Below are 13,501 nucleotides of genomic sequence, written 5' to 3'. Positions count from 1 at the left end.
GCTCACCCTTTCTGCCCTTCCTATCTCCTATCCACCACAAATTCCATCCTTTCCATCTAATTTCCAGTTTTTCCACCTCCTTTCCGCCCTCCGTCTTCCTTTTCCATTTCCATTCCATCGTTTCAACTACCTTTTTACCTTGTCCAACCCCTTTCAATCCCCTTTCCACACTTTCTATTTCTTTTCCAATTTTTCACGTTTTCCATCTTCTTTCCTAACTTTCAGCCCAGCCCCCCCCCCCCCCCCCCCTTCTACCTTTACCATCCTTTCCACCTCCTTCTTACCTCTTTTCTATTCTTTCAACCTCATTCCCATCCCTTTCCATCCTTTCCACCTCCTTCCCATCCGCTTTTTATCCCATTCACCCCCTTTTCTAAGTTCCCCCTTTTAACCCCCTTTCTACACTTTCAATTTCTATTTCGCCTTTCCCCGCTTTCCATTTCCATCTCCTTTCCACCCGTTCGACCCTCTCCTTCTTTACCTATTCCACCTCCATTCCACCTTATCAACATTTCCACTCCACACATTTCTACCTTTTCCACCCCCTTTCCATTTCCACCCCCTTTCCACACTTTACATTTCCTTTCCAACTGTTCACTTTTCACGCTTTCCATTTCCTATCCATCCTTATAACCCCCCCCCCCCCCCCCCCCCCCCCCCCCTCCTCTACCCTATTTTACCCTTCCCACCCCCATTCCACCCTTACATTATGCCTGTTACCTTATTTGTTATACTTTAACATTCAAACTAAGAGGTACATTCCGTAGTTGATGTGCAGTATTCCTATCTATTAATAACGTCGGCATGCTGTCAGGTTTTCAACATTTGAACAAGCAACTTCACCTTTATACCTTGACATATCACATTTAAATGACAGTCTGATTCACAATCTGATAAAGCATATCATACTCTCTATCTCAATTCAGAATGATTCACGAATGCACACATGCATACAGGCATAATGATTGAATATTTCATACAGGTGAACTGAAAATATCACGATGCAAAGCAATGAAATCAGTGGTTTATAGGTATAAGAATATATGCGAGCCAAAAATGAACAGAACAAATGCAATCATATCTAACAACTAAAAATTAGTATAAATTACAAAGACCCAGTCGTTAAACAAAATAAAAACACATTATGCATGCATATCATGTATTAGTGCATTTTGAAAGAACATTAAAATGCATGTATTAGTACATTTTCTTGCTCTTTCTCGTTTGAAAAGTGATACAGATTTTATCAATATATGGATTACAAGATAGCTAAACTAATATTGAGTTAAAGAGGTCTGTTATGGACGGGCTTGTTTTTATTACAATTATTATCATTTTTTGTTAAAATGGAATATGTTTTACACATTAAACAAACTATCGATGAATAAAACACTCATAGTATTGATATAATGAAATAAAAATATTCTGATAACTGGCTTGGTAGATTAATATATTTTCCCTAATAATCTCTACTTTTCTAGTTATGACTGCTTAGCTCAGTGTTTCCATTCCTTTCTATTTATCCGAGAATGAATTTATTTGTTTTACAAGGATACTACACTATTGTCATGTCATTTTCTTTTTTATCGGGGAATATTAAGCTTAATTTGGGACATACACATGGTATCTCATTATTTAAACTTAATTTTCCCTTATACACGTAGATGTATTTTTATCAGGTTAGTTTAAACTTTATTTTATTATTGTAAATTGCAATAGCACATTTTACAAAATACTTCGTAAATCCGTCTGCTTGTGTTTATAGAATAAGTTTAGATAATGAAACATAATATATATATATATAATGGTTCCTTTGGGCTTCAGTACATAACATCTTGTATTCTCTTCTGAAGAATACGGGCTATCTTTAATACTACAGTCAAGACGAACTTTACCTTCGTACGCTTTGCCTTGTGGAACGTTATGATCACGATAATATAATTTTTCTAATATGTTCAATGCAGATGCAACTGTGATTTTTCACAGGCTGTATTTACAAATATAATAAAACCTGTCATAAATGACCTTCCAAGGAAGGCAATGAAAAGGTCACACATGACAGGTGGTCTCTTAAACTAGGTTCAGGTAACTGGTATAGTAGATAACAATGTGAGGGGAAATATGGTCATGTATGTGAGTCTGTTAATCATGTGGTCACTACGGCAGGTTTGTATATTAAATAGATGCACCTTCAAATCATCAAATCATAAACGTACTAGTTGGAAAATATTTTGATTTATCTTAAGATTTACAATAAGTACTGAAATAAGAAAAAAAAACTGCTGTCCCTTTGAAAATAAAATTCGTGTATTAACCACCAACAATAAGGCTATGACAAACATCTCATCTTTCTCCAGCGAATCATTTTACTAAACATATGGGCCAATCTGTTCAAAAGGTGATTAAGCTAATAACAACTTTTTTTAAATTTTTTTTTATATTTGTTTTATTTTTTAAGACATTTTTAATACATAAGTATATAAGAACCACACACACACACACAAACACACATCAATTCCAATTGGTATGGTTTGCCTGTCATCACAATCATAATCGTATCATACTAATCATCATCATCATAATCATCATCATCATCATATTCATCACCATCATAACCTCATCATCATCATAGTAATAGCTAAGTAATAACAACTTAACAGCAATTCAAAAATCCCAATAAAATACTTTGTGGTAAAATTAACTTGACAACCTTCTCTTCGTATCTGACAATTTTTTTTTAGATTAAAATTAAAAATCCCAATAAAATACTTTGTGGTAAAATTAACTTGACAACCTTCTCTTTGTATCTGACAATTTTTTTTAAATGCATACGTATAGGTTTTGAAGTTTACGGGAAATGAGATTTTTACTGATTAGGTGATTAAGCCAATCAACTTTTGAACAAGATGTCGTAAATGTAAAATATAGAAAATAAGATAAAATATATTAAAAGAAGCAATTTAATAAGCACCCAAAAGCAACAGTGTCTTTATATATATTCTATTAGTATTTGTCATCATTTTGGTGTAATTTGTTGAACATTATTGTATATTATCATATATTACCTATCTCAGAATGTGTCATGTATGTGGCAACCAAACCAAAACATCAGCACTTGAGAATACTGTAAAGCTGTTAAATTTCACAGGGCTAATATTTCCCGGTTGTCCCGGTCAGAACTTGTTTCAAATTTAGAGGAACACCGCATCTTTACAAACGTTCTGCAGTTAACACGTCTACACATTTTGTGTGTGCATGATAAACATATTTTTTTCACGCTGTATCTAATTACTACGCATATAGTGCGATTCGTTCCCGCGCTAATATAAATAATTACACGGTATTCAATGCAAAGCTTTGTTCTATTATTAAAACTTATTTACGGATTTATATTATAGTATAACCGTGTGTAGAGTTGATTATTCATTTATTATTCAATATAGATAACATTATACATTTAAGCAACGCAATTATGTCTAAATTTTATGTACTAAAACAACAGATATATAATGATGGAATCCTTTGATATCAATAGTACAAGATATATTTTAAATTATAAGAGTGTGGTATTTTTTTCTTATCCTCATTCTATACTTTACAATGAGAAACCCAAAGTTCATATACATAAGGTTGTATAGTTCTGGTTTTGACATATTTTATTTGTAAAGTATGAACATAACTGTTTAATGAATACTTATATTTATCGAACTAAAAGATATACATTACAAAGAAATACGGATAGACTTTTAAAGGTCACCCTGAATAGCCGGAACAATAGTGTGCTGCGGGAGAAAAAAAAAACCCCTTTGTGTTAACAATATACATTCTGCATTATACTATGAGAGTTGGGAACATAATTAAAGGGATCTGATTGTAGTTATTAAAGTAGTGAATAGCTCGGTTACAACAAAATGTAAATAGATGCCGGAAAATTGGTTTGTTTATTAAAATAAGAATCTAAGCAAAAACTTGGTTTTTATGATTTTAACAAATTAGAAATTTTCGAAAATACTGACAGAGAAACCTTGTTTCGATAAATATTTTTCAAATCAATTGATTTCGTACATTTCTGTTTGTAAACCATATTGGTTTTATTATTTTTTTATTCAATTATATTTATTGTCGCATTTACCTGTATAGTTTCATTTTTGTTAACCCAGATAGATGTGAAAAAAATGTTTAAAAAGATAGCAAACAAACATGTACGAAAAAATAAGAAAATAATTATTGATGCCGTTTTTCCCTGTTATCAATTAGGAACAACTAATAACATACACATTTTGAAAATAACAAATCATAATCCAAATCTTCGTACTCCTCTCTGCTGTTGCAATTTATTATCTTCAAAGTGAAACGAAACCTGTATTGAGAGCTGTTGGTGACATAATACGACATTAATAGACATTTCGAGTCAAATTCTCCGGAGACCCGTATTTTCTTCCTTCAAACAAATTTCGTTTAATTACGCCAAGGCTTGGCTGTTGATGTCCCCCTCCCTACGCATCCTTCTTTGCCTAGCCGTTTGATGTAATTACTTATGTGACTAGTGGCGTAGCAGGCCGATGGATCAGATGTGCTGAGGGCACCAATGATTGACTCTGGGAAAACAAACTGGCAATGCTCACCCGAGGCCTAATTTTTGCATAGTTAATGCATAGAACTTAAAACGCCGCATGCAAAAATTGCCTTCGTTTAGTCTCCGTCGCTTGTGTATCTGTATCGAACTTGTGGGCTAAATTACCGCCAAGTCATGTGACTTGCCTGCCTGTATATCGACCCATTTCGACGTGAAAATGAAAAGGATATGCAGATTTTGGAGCCAAATTTGTCCAGTTTTCTAGCTTGAAGAACGCCAGACAGGTAAGATGTAATTACCAAATGAACTGTTGTTATATGTATGTGTATGACATTGTTTTCAGGGCCCCGAATGAACCAGCAGAAGGTGTGAAGGCACGGCGGTCTGCGGTCTACAGCGATAACAAACATGGCGGCGGTGAGCTTGTGTGTATGCGATCGGGCCCCACATACCGTCCTCGATTGATAACATTGTGTGGCCCGCTTTCAGCTATTTCGCGGGAAACTCTTTGTCATATCTTATATTATACTTATAATGAAAAGACGAATACTTCATCTTGAGAATTAAGAGTAAATGAATTTATAAATAATGTTATTTCTAATAAAAATACATTCGATTAAGAACTTTAAAAAAATAGTTTATTTTTCCATTTATTTTGATTTGCCAATTGCGAGACAATTCAATTAAAATGTATATTACTTATTAAAATATAACATATTAAACAAAAGTAGGATTTATATATCATATTGTCATAATAATTATACAATCATAATTAATTAAAACTTTAAATAATATTATTTACAGCATATATGATGGTAGTTCGTAAAGGATGGAGTGATATGTAATAAATGGAAGTATGTACGGCATGTGCCGCTCTATCTTGACGAACCGGCATGATAGCCATGTTATACACGTGCAGGGCTCGTGCATTATTGACCAGCAACTCGGTGGACACAATCTGCACGCCAATGAATAATTCAGATTTCTAATTATGTCGAGGGGAACAACATTTTTCGGATTAATGCACTGTGAAATTCAATTCATGACCACCAAGAAATTAAGTGGAACCGCGAAAACTTCACAGGGAAAATAAATTGATATTTTATAATGACAACAAATCCTGATGAAACAGAGACCAAATAATAAAGTTTTTAGTGTTATCTAATTCAAAGTGGAATTTCTTGCTCTGGTAATACATGGCAGTCATTAAATATGCGGTCGTTTTTATGATTATTGGGCGAAATCTATTTTAATAATGACTCTTTTAACGCAGTTTAATAGAGGTATTCTAAAAACGGAAACCGAGACCTCCTACAGAATGCGGATTTAAGACGATCACGTGCGCACTTGGTTGGTCACGTGCCGTAATCCATTTCAGCAGGATTCTGACAGTTGCATCTTCATGGTAGATTACGCATCCTTTCGACTGTAAAACACATATTACAGAACTCTAACCCACCTAGATCTAAGCCGGTCGTAGTCGTCTACGCGTTTTACGTTCATGTAGTTATTGCATGGTCGACTCTTCTGCTGCTCACGCCATTATAAATTGAAAAAAAGGAAATTGCACATGTTTTTCCTGGTTTGCTGACGCTGTCCTAATAATGAATCTCCAGTTTGCGTTTTTCACGAAGAGTAATTATAGCTTTATCAAATATATTTTTGTTATCTTGATGTCGGTAACGAAGAACAACTTCACGTGAGATATCTTATGCTTTTTGGGGAAATCAGACGGGACCCTTTTACATCTAAAAATATTGATCACACGAAACTCCCGACTCGCGAACGACTGTCACGGTGTGTCAAGCATTATTTCAGATAAATATTTCTCAATAGGATGTTAATAATCTATGAACACCTTACATGTAAGCGCATCAACACTACATATAGGAAAATAGCTTACCTTGGAATAAGTAGTTTTTTTCCTGCAGTAAGTCAACATGCGCATTAATTTATTGTAACGCAATCGGATATTAAAGACGATTATTTATAGTGCGCGTGGTGATAAGGTGTGTTACTGTCCAACGATTGGTTATAGATGTCAGTCATATTCTAATAAATGTTCCTCATGTCAGATTGTGCAAAAGGAAGCGTCGTTTGCGTCAACTGTCAATCCTCCTGCTTGAAGACAGACCTGCATCATATAATACAAACACTGTTGCCTTGTTGACAACTTTATGATGTATTGCACAAGACACATGACTGACATAACATATCCAAATTGCCATGCTATAAAAAGTCAACTGGAAATTTAATGAAATTTATATTTAGATAATTGGACAAATGCTTCAAATTAACCTTTTCACTCAACCCTAATTAGGTAAGGAAAGCAGGAGTTAGAATATGTATGATTTATCAATCACTAGATGATTTTAATTTAATAATTTAATACATTAACTCATAGTATCATTATATTAGAAAACAGAAATATAGTTTTAATTAAACACGTCTTTTAGCTTATTAGTTATTCTCAATTATCTTATGATTACGTTTCTTTGGAGTGATAACTTAACTCCTAACAAGAACAGACAATGATTTATTGGCAAGGGCTCGCGAGAAAATAACAAGCAAGTGCACAGTCGATATTAAGATATATCTTCACTTCAAACATTCCAAGAAAAAAACTGCAGTGGCATAAAATCAGAAGACATTTATGTTACGAGTTATGATTTCATCTGCGGATGAATACCGTATAGTCTTATCAGAACATGTGTTGGGAGGTATATATAACCTTGACCTATTTTTTTCGGTTAATTACGAGATCTCTTAATTTTAATTGCGAAAGATGACGAAAGTCACTACCTTTAACATGATTAATGGTTTATTAAGAGAGTAATGTCCAGTCGTTTTCAGTTATGTTTTACTTCATGATGTGAATCATCATTATAGTTTTATTAAAGTTATAATTTGATTTACAATGACCCTACTTAAGTTTATTTTTACTTTCTTTGGAGGACTTTTTTCTCTGATAAATAATTACGTGACTTTTCTAGCTAAATAAATCTAACGTTACAAACAGTGACGTAAAGAGATGGAAAGATATACCGTATCATTCCCGCTAGATTTATTTATGTCAAACTGTGCAAAGTTATGTAAAACAACAAATACAAATATCAGTTAAGATATAATAACAAAAAATAAATAAACATGAAATAAACATGCCGAAAGGATCTAAAGCATGGCCCTACTAAAACACCACGCATTGCAATATATATATAAATCACTGTGTTTTAACAGAAAATGTAGTTGGCTAAATGATTTATATATCGTAATATCAATTTTGCAGGATTATATTGGTTTCTTTTCCGCATGATACAATACAATATTGACTGAATATATCATTGTGAGATCGTCTCTATCCTCTCGCGCATGTGAAACAGATTACCGTTTTGTTGAAAATTATCGGAGCAAGACATATTTCAGACCATTTATCTTTTTCCTATTGTCGACCTTTCTCCGGTGATTTATCTGTATATATGTTGTTTGAAAACATATTTTACCTATTTTTGTCCTTTCCACTTTTATTGCGGACTTCAGTTGCAACTCGTTTCCAGAGTCAGTGTAGCCATAAAAAGACTTCGAGATACCCTGGGTTTTATGATGTTTTACTTCAAATTAAGCAGGGTTATAAGAGTTCGAGATAAGAAAGTTGTATGTAGTTTGGTTTGTTTGGTTTGTTATTGTTTAACGTCCTATTAACAGCTAAGGTCATTTAAGGACGGCCTCCCGTGCGTGCGACATGTATGCGTGTGGTAAGAGCGTATGTGTGTTTTGGAAGGCTGCGGTATGTTCGTGTTAAGTCTCCTTGTGATAGGCCGGAACTTTTGCCGATTTATAGTGCTACCTCACTGAAGCATTGGACATTTCTGTCTTGATACTAAAACAACAATGATGTATGAAGTGATCATGTTGAAGACAATGCCTATCGTTAATACATATTATTAAAGCGTGGTCGTTTAGATATATTGGTAATTTTACGGTATGCCATAAAAGCCAATTACTTCTTTTTCTGCAACACATGTACAAATGCATTATACATAAATCATTTCTCTAGGTTGGTAACATACTATGATGTCACAGCTTAATAATGTCATTTTACAAAACCCATTTTTTTTATTCGTAGCCATTTATCTTGATGTTGTGCGATAGGATGGTAATAATTGGGAACTATCACGCCTAAGAGCATAAATTTGGTTTGTTTGAAATTCAGTTTAAAATTGCTGCATATTTCAAGGTCAGATATTTGATCTTTTCGGCAGTATTAGTTAGCAGCCTCAGGATAAGATGTAAAAGATTAACAGGTAACATTATCTTTGTAGCAATGCTGATTTCTAGCTAGCATGGTTCACTGAGAAAAAAACCCAAATGTATCAATAAAAAAAACTATCAATCACCAATACCATACTATTTGATTGATGAGGCCTGTGGGGAAGTCAAATACTCGCCATCATGAGCTCATGTGGATTATTGCATTTCCTTCTGAGATATCAGTTTATATATGTTCGTTAATATGCCCGGTGTCTAACTTCTCCAGTTCTCAGTTGAGAACATGCCATTACGTTGATTTGACTCGGGTTACTTTGGCGAGTGTGTCGGAAGAATCGCGCACATGCTTACTTTTTTTCGAATACCTAATCTGTTGATCAGATCCTTGCAATTTTTAAGGTTTTAGGTAAATCGTTTTTGAATTTGTTTATATCTTGCCATTGTATTATCGATTTTGAGATACAATTATGATTTAGTCTTGTCGGTATTCACATTTCGTAGTCAAGCCTCGATATCTCGAATCAAAAAGGGTCCAATGAAAAACCTTTGAGATTGCCAGAGTGTTCGAGGTAAGCAAGTTTATTTAACTTAGAATGTTAACCGTCTGAATTGAACATTTACTTCGAATTAAGGAAGGCATTCGAGTTATCAGAGTTCGAGATAATAAGGTTTTATTGGAATTGATTATGCTCAATTCTCTTCTTTACTCATTTATTCCTTGTTCATTTTCTTTTAATGAACATTTATTCTGTTATTTGAATATTTTGTCAGAATTCGAAATAACGAATTTGAATTTTGTCTCTACTATACATTCCTCTTAAAGGAATATCGTATATTATATGTAGGGATTACACAACGAATGGTTGTTGCATATGGTATTTTTTTCACTCGAGTTAGTTATTTTTCAATAGTTTAAAAACAGGAGCTTTAATGGGTGTTTTTGCAACTTGTGAAAAATAACTAATGATTTGTGTTACCTGTTTTCTACCAAAATAGAAAAGCTATTCTGAGGATGAACTTACCTGTTTGGTGTCAACGTGTGTTCTTTTCACAATATCAGGTGTGGTGTAAGGATATGACCTAATTTGAAATGCTGCTAATGAACATGCAAAACTGACAAATTCGAAAATGTATGGAAATATTACAATTCATTACAAATCATAACAAATTCATACGTAGGTTTATTCTTTCAAAGCAACAAATTGATAAAAATCTTTATATATTTTTAAGAACATAACAACTGCGAACTTCTTCTTGTGCGTTATCATTTCCAGGACATCGTGAAGCGGCCTTCAAGTGTTAGCCAATCAAATTGCATTGAACCACGTTATTTAAAAATAGCCCCTTCCAAAGGTCGCCGTGTCAACCAATCTAAACGCATTAAGAGTTTATTCCACGTGTGGTATAAAGTGAATGTTATTTAACAGTTGTAATATTATTCCATGCCTTTGGAGTTGAATAACACCCACCTATTGTGGTAGAAAGTATGTGTAACAATACCACATCAGTATTTGTCTGTCAGAGTGTGTACCGATATATGTATGGAGATCCTCGTTATTACGAACGCACATATATGCACTTAATCACACGGCTATGACCTAAGATTTCCATCCCACGGTTGAATTTGTTTGTACTATGGATACATGAGCGTATATGGTTTATTGGATGGAAGCTTCTGTCTTGCCTCTGTACACTGAATCAATCTTGCATGATCACACATCCAGATATACATACATGTACTGTATCAATTCGAGAATATCAAATTAACATTCTTTATCAACACCTTTGATGCATCAACCTAAATAAATCCTCGTCAAATAAAACAGGATTATTTTAAGCCCTGCATGTGTTCATTTAAATGACTGACGGTTGTGACGCAAACTTAGACAAGTGTTGTGTAAAATAAACAATGATAACGTTTGGGCTTGTTAAGAATCGGTGTATTATCAACCGAAATACAATGGGGGCATTGTCTTGTGCATTGTATCTTATTACGTGGAACAATGACGGCATTCTATCGCTTGACAAAGCTAATGACAATGTTTAGCAATTTTTCGCTTTCTGGTGTTAATATCCAACTACACTTTATACAAGCTCAACGGTATTTACCCGAAGGACATTGTTATTTCCTTTTGAGTAAGTAAGCTACAATTTCAACAGATTCCTATGAATTGCCTTGAGCATTAGTTTTCTCGTTAGGAATGAATCAATTATTCATTAAGTTATCATTAAAATAGCAACCCATTTTATCTCTCGTTGTAAATATCGTATAAACGATCACTCGTAGTATTGATCCATGAGACTTTATTTTACGTGTTTTAAATTGACACTATTGATTGGTGTGTTCTCCTTCTGATTCACGGAGTACTTTACCAGGTTGTCTCTGGTGCTCTTCGAAGACATTAATCTATAGATTTCTGTTTCTGATAAATCCATCCGTCTTCCACACAGTTCTCTCCCTTGTCAACAAACGGAAGTTACATCTTGTTGAATTATTAAAGATCATAGAAAATAATATCGTTGTAGCGCAGACTTATGAGAAACAAATTGAGTTGAAGCGAAATAATCAAATATACAATATCATAAACGTGTAATAGTATATAGTGTGATATATAAGCTGGATGGCTAACTGAAATTGATTCTGAAAATAACCAACATATATATTTAAGATTTTATCGAAATATACAGACCCATTAAACGCACAACATATAACCTTGAACATTTGTGCAGTGTAGGGAATAATATAAAGAGTATTTCATGCCCTACATTCAATTCAATTTAGTTTTATGTCAACAGCACGTGCAGAATGTAAATACGTTTTATTAGATTAACATAAAACCAACTCCATGTAATAAGCTACCCTTTGTATGTAATGTCTGCATATTCCACACACTGTCAAGAAATGAAATATAAATGGACTTAATATCACCACATTTTTTTCTATATACCTACCAAAACACGTGCACATACTACACAATGCGATACATTTTCATACTCTCGCTAACTTTATCATTCTCGTCATCACGTTGCACTTGTATATGTTAGATCCGACATTTAATGCAGACAATTTGAATTACACGTTCTGTATATGCCTCACTAATGAACAATGCAGCATAGTTGTTTAGTATGTACTTCAGTTGAAAGGTTGAAAGACTTATGAGGAACTGCGTTTTCTCTTAAAAGGATTGTGTGCAGTTCTTTTCCGTCAATCATATCTAATTCATACAAAATGAAAATAAAATAAGGAGTTTTCGTTATTGACATGCAACATTACTAAATATTCACTTTGAATTGAAGACATAAACAATATATATACAGTTGCCGCACAGTAAATGAATCAATCTTCGTTTGAAACTAAACTCGCAGCTCAACCGCCAGCTAGCACCTCGCATTTCACAACTCGCACTTTCCAAATTATAACTCACAATTTTCTACTTGCAAATCGACATTCGAATAAATGAGGCACTCTTCAATACATGGGTAGGATATGATTATGCCCGTATACTAACTGTGCGCAGTAGTACCTTAATGATGTCTTGCAGTACTTTGGTATGAGGATACCCTTACACTTATCACTTTGTTGCACTAAGGACGTAATAACTGTGACATCACGTGATATCACGATGTCCTAACTATAATCTTTGTATTACATTGATGTAGTTAGTAGGGGCTCCCAGAAAACGGCGGACTCTCGAGGTACCTCAATATAGGGATGATTTTACTATAATCTGTGTACAGTAACGTACATGGATGTCTTTACTATAATCTGTGTGGTACAGTAACGTACAGGGATGTCTTTACTATAATCTGTGTGGTACAGTAACGTACAGGGATGTCTTTACTATAATCTGTGTTGTACAGTAACGTACAGGGATGTCTTTACTATAATCTGTGTGGTACAGTAACGTACAGGGATGTCTTTACTATAATGTGTGTGGTACAGTAACGTACAGGGATGTCTTTACTATAATCTGTGTGGTACCGTAACGTACAGGGATGTCTTTACTATAATCTGTGTGGTACAGTAACGTACAGGGATGTCTTTACTATAATCTGTGTGGTACAGTATCGTACAGGGATGTCTTTACTATAATCTGTGTTGTACAGTAACGTACAGGGATGTCTTTACTATAATCTGTGTGGTACAGTAACGTACAGGGATGTCTTTACTATAATCTGTGTGGTACAGTAACGTACAGGGATGTCTATACTATAATCTGTGTGGTACAGTAACGTACAGGGATGTCTTTACTATAATCTGTGTGGTACAGTAACGTACAGGGATGTCTTTACTATAATCTGTGTGGTACAGTAACGTACAGGGATGTCTTTACTATAATCTGTATGGTACAGTAACGTACAGGGATGTCTTTACTATAATCTGTGTGGTACAGTAACGTACAGGGATGTCTTTACTATAATCTGTGTGGTACAGTAACGTACAGGGATGTCTTTACTATAATCTGTTTGGTACAGTAACGTACAGGGATGTCTTTACTATAATCTGTGTTGTACAGTAACGTACAGGGATGTCTTTACTATAATGTGTGTGGTACAGTAACGTACAGGGATGTCTTTACTATAATCTGTATACAGTAACGTACAGGGATGTTTTACTATAATCTGTGTGGTACAGTAACGTACAGGGATGTCTTTACT

General features: G+C 34.2%; 1 protein-coding gene across 1 annotated transcript in view; it reads left to right on the top strand.

The window, feature by feature from the left end:
• Positions 1-4,563: 4,563 nt before the first annotated feature.
• The window catches only part of LOC117343809 (protein suppressor 2 of zeste-like), a 45,273-nt gene continuing 36,335 nt past the window's right edge, over positions 4,564-13,501 (top strand). The window contains exon 1 of the mRNA XM_033906324.1: positions 4,564-4,860. The gene's annotated coding sequence lies outside the window, so the exon portion shown is untranslated. The remainder of the gene's footprint in view (positions 4,861-13,501) is intronic.

Source organism: Pecten maximus, chromosome 15 (assembly GCF_902652985.1).
Source record: "Pecten maximus chromosome 15, xPecMax1.1, whole genome shotgun sequence".
NCBI classification, from domain to species: Eukaryota; Metazoa; Mollusca; class Bivalvia; order Pectinida; family Pectinidae; genus Pecten; species Pecten maximus.
This window is presented reverse-complemented; position numbering and strand designations above follow the sequence as displayed.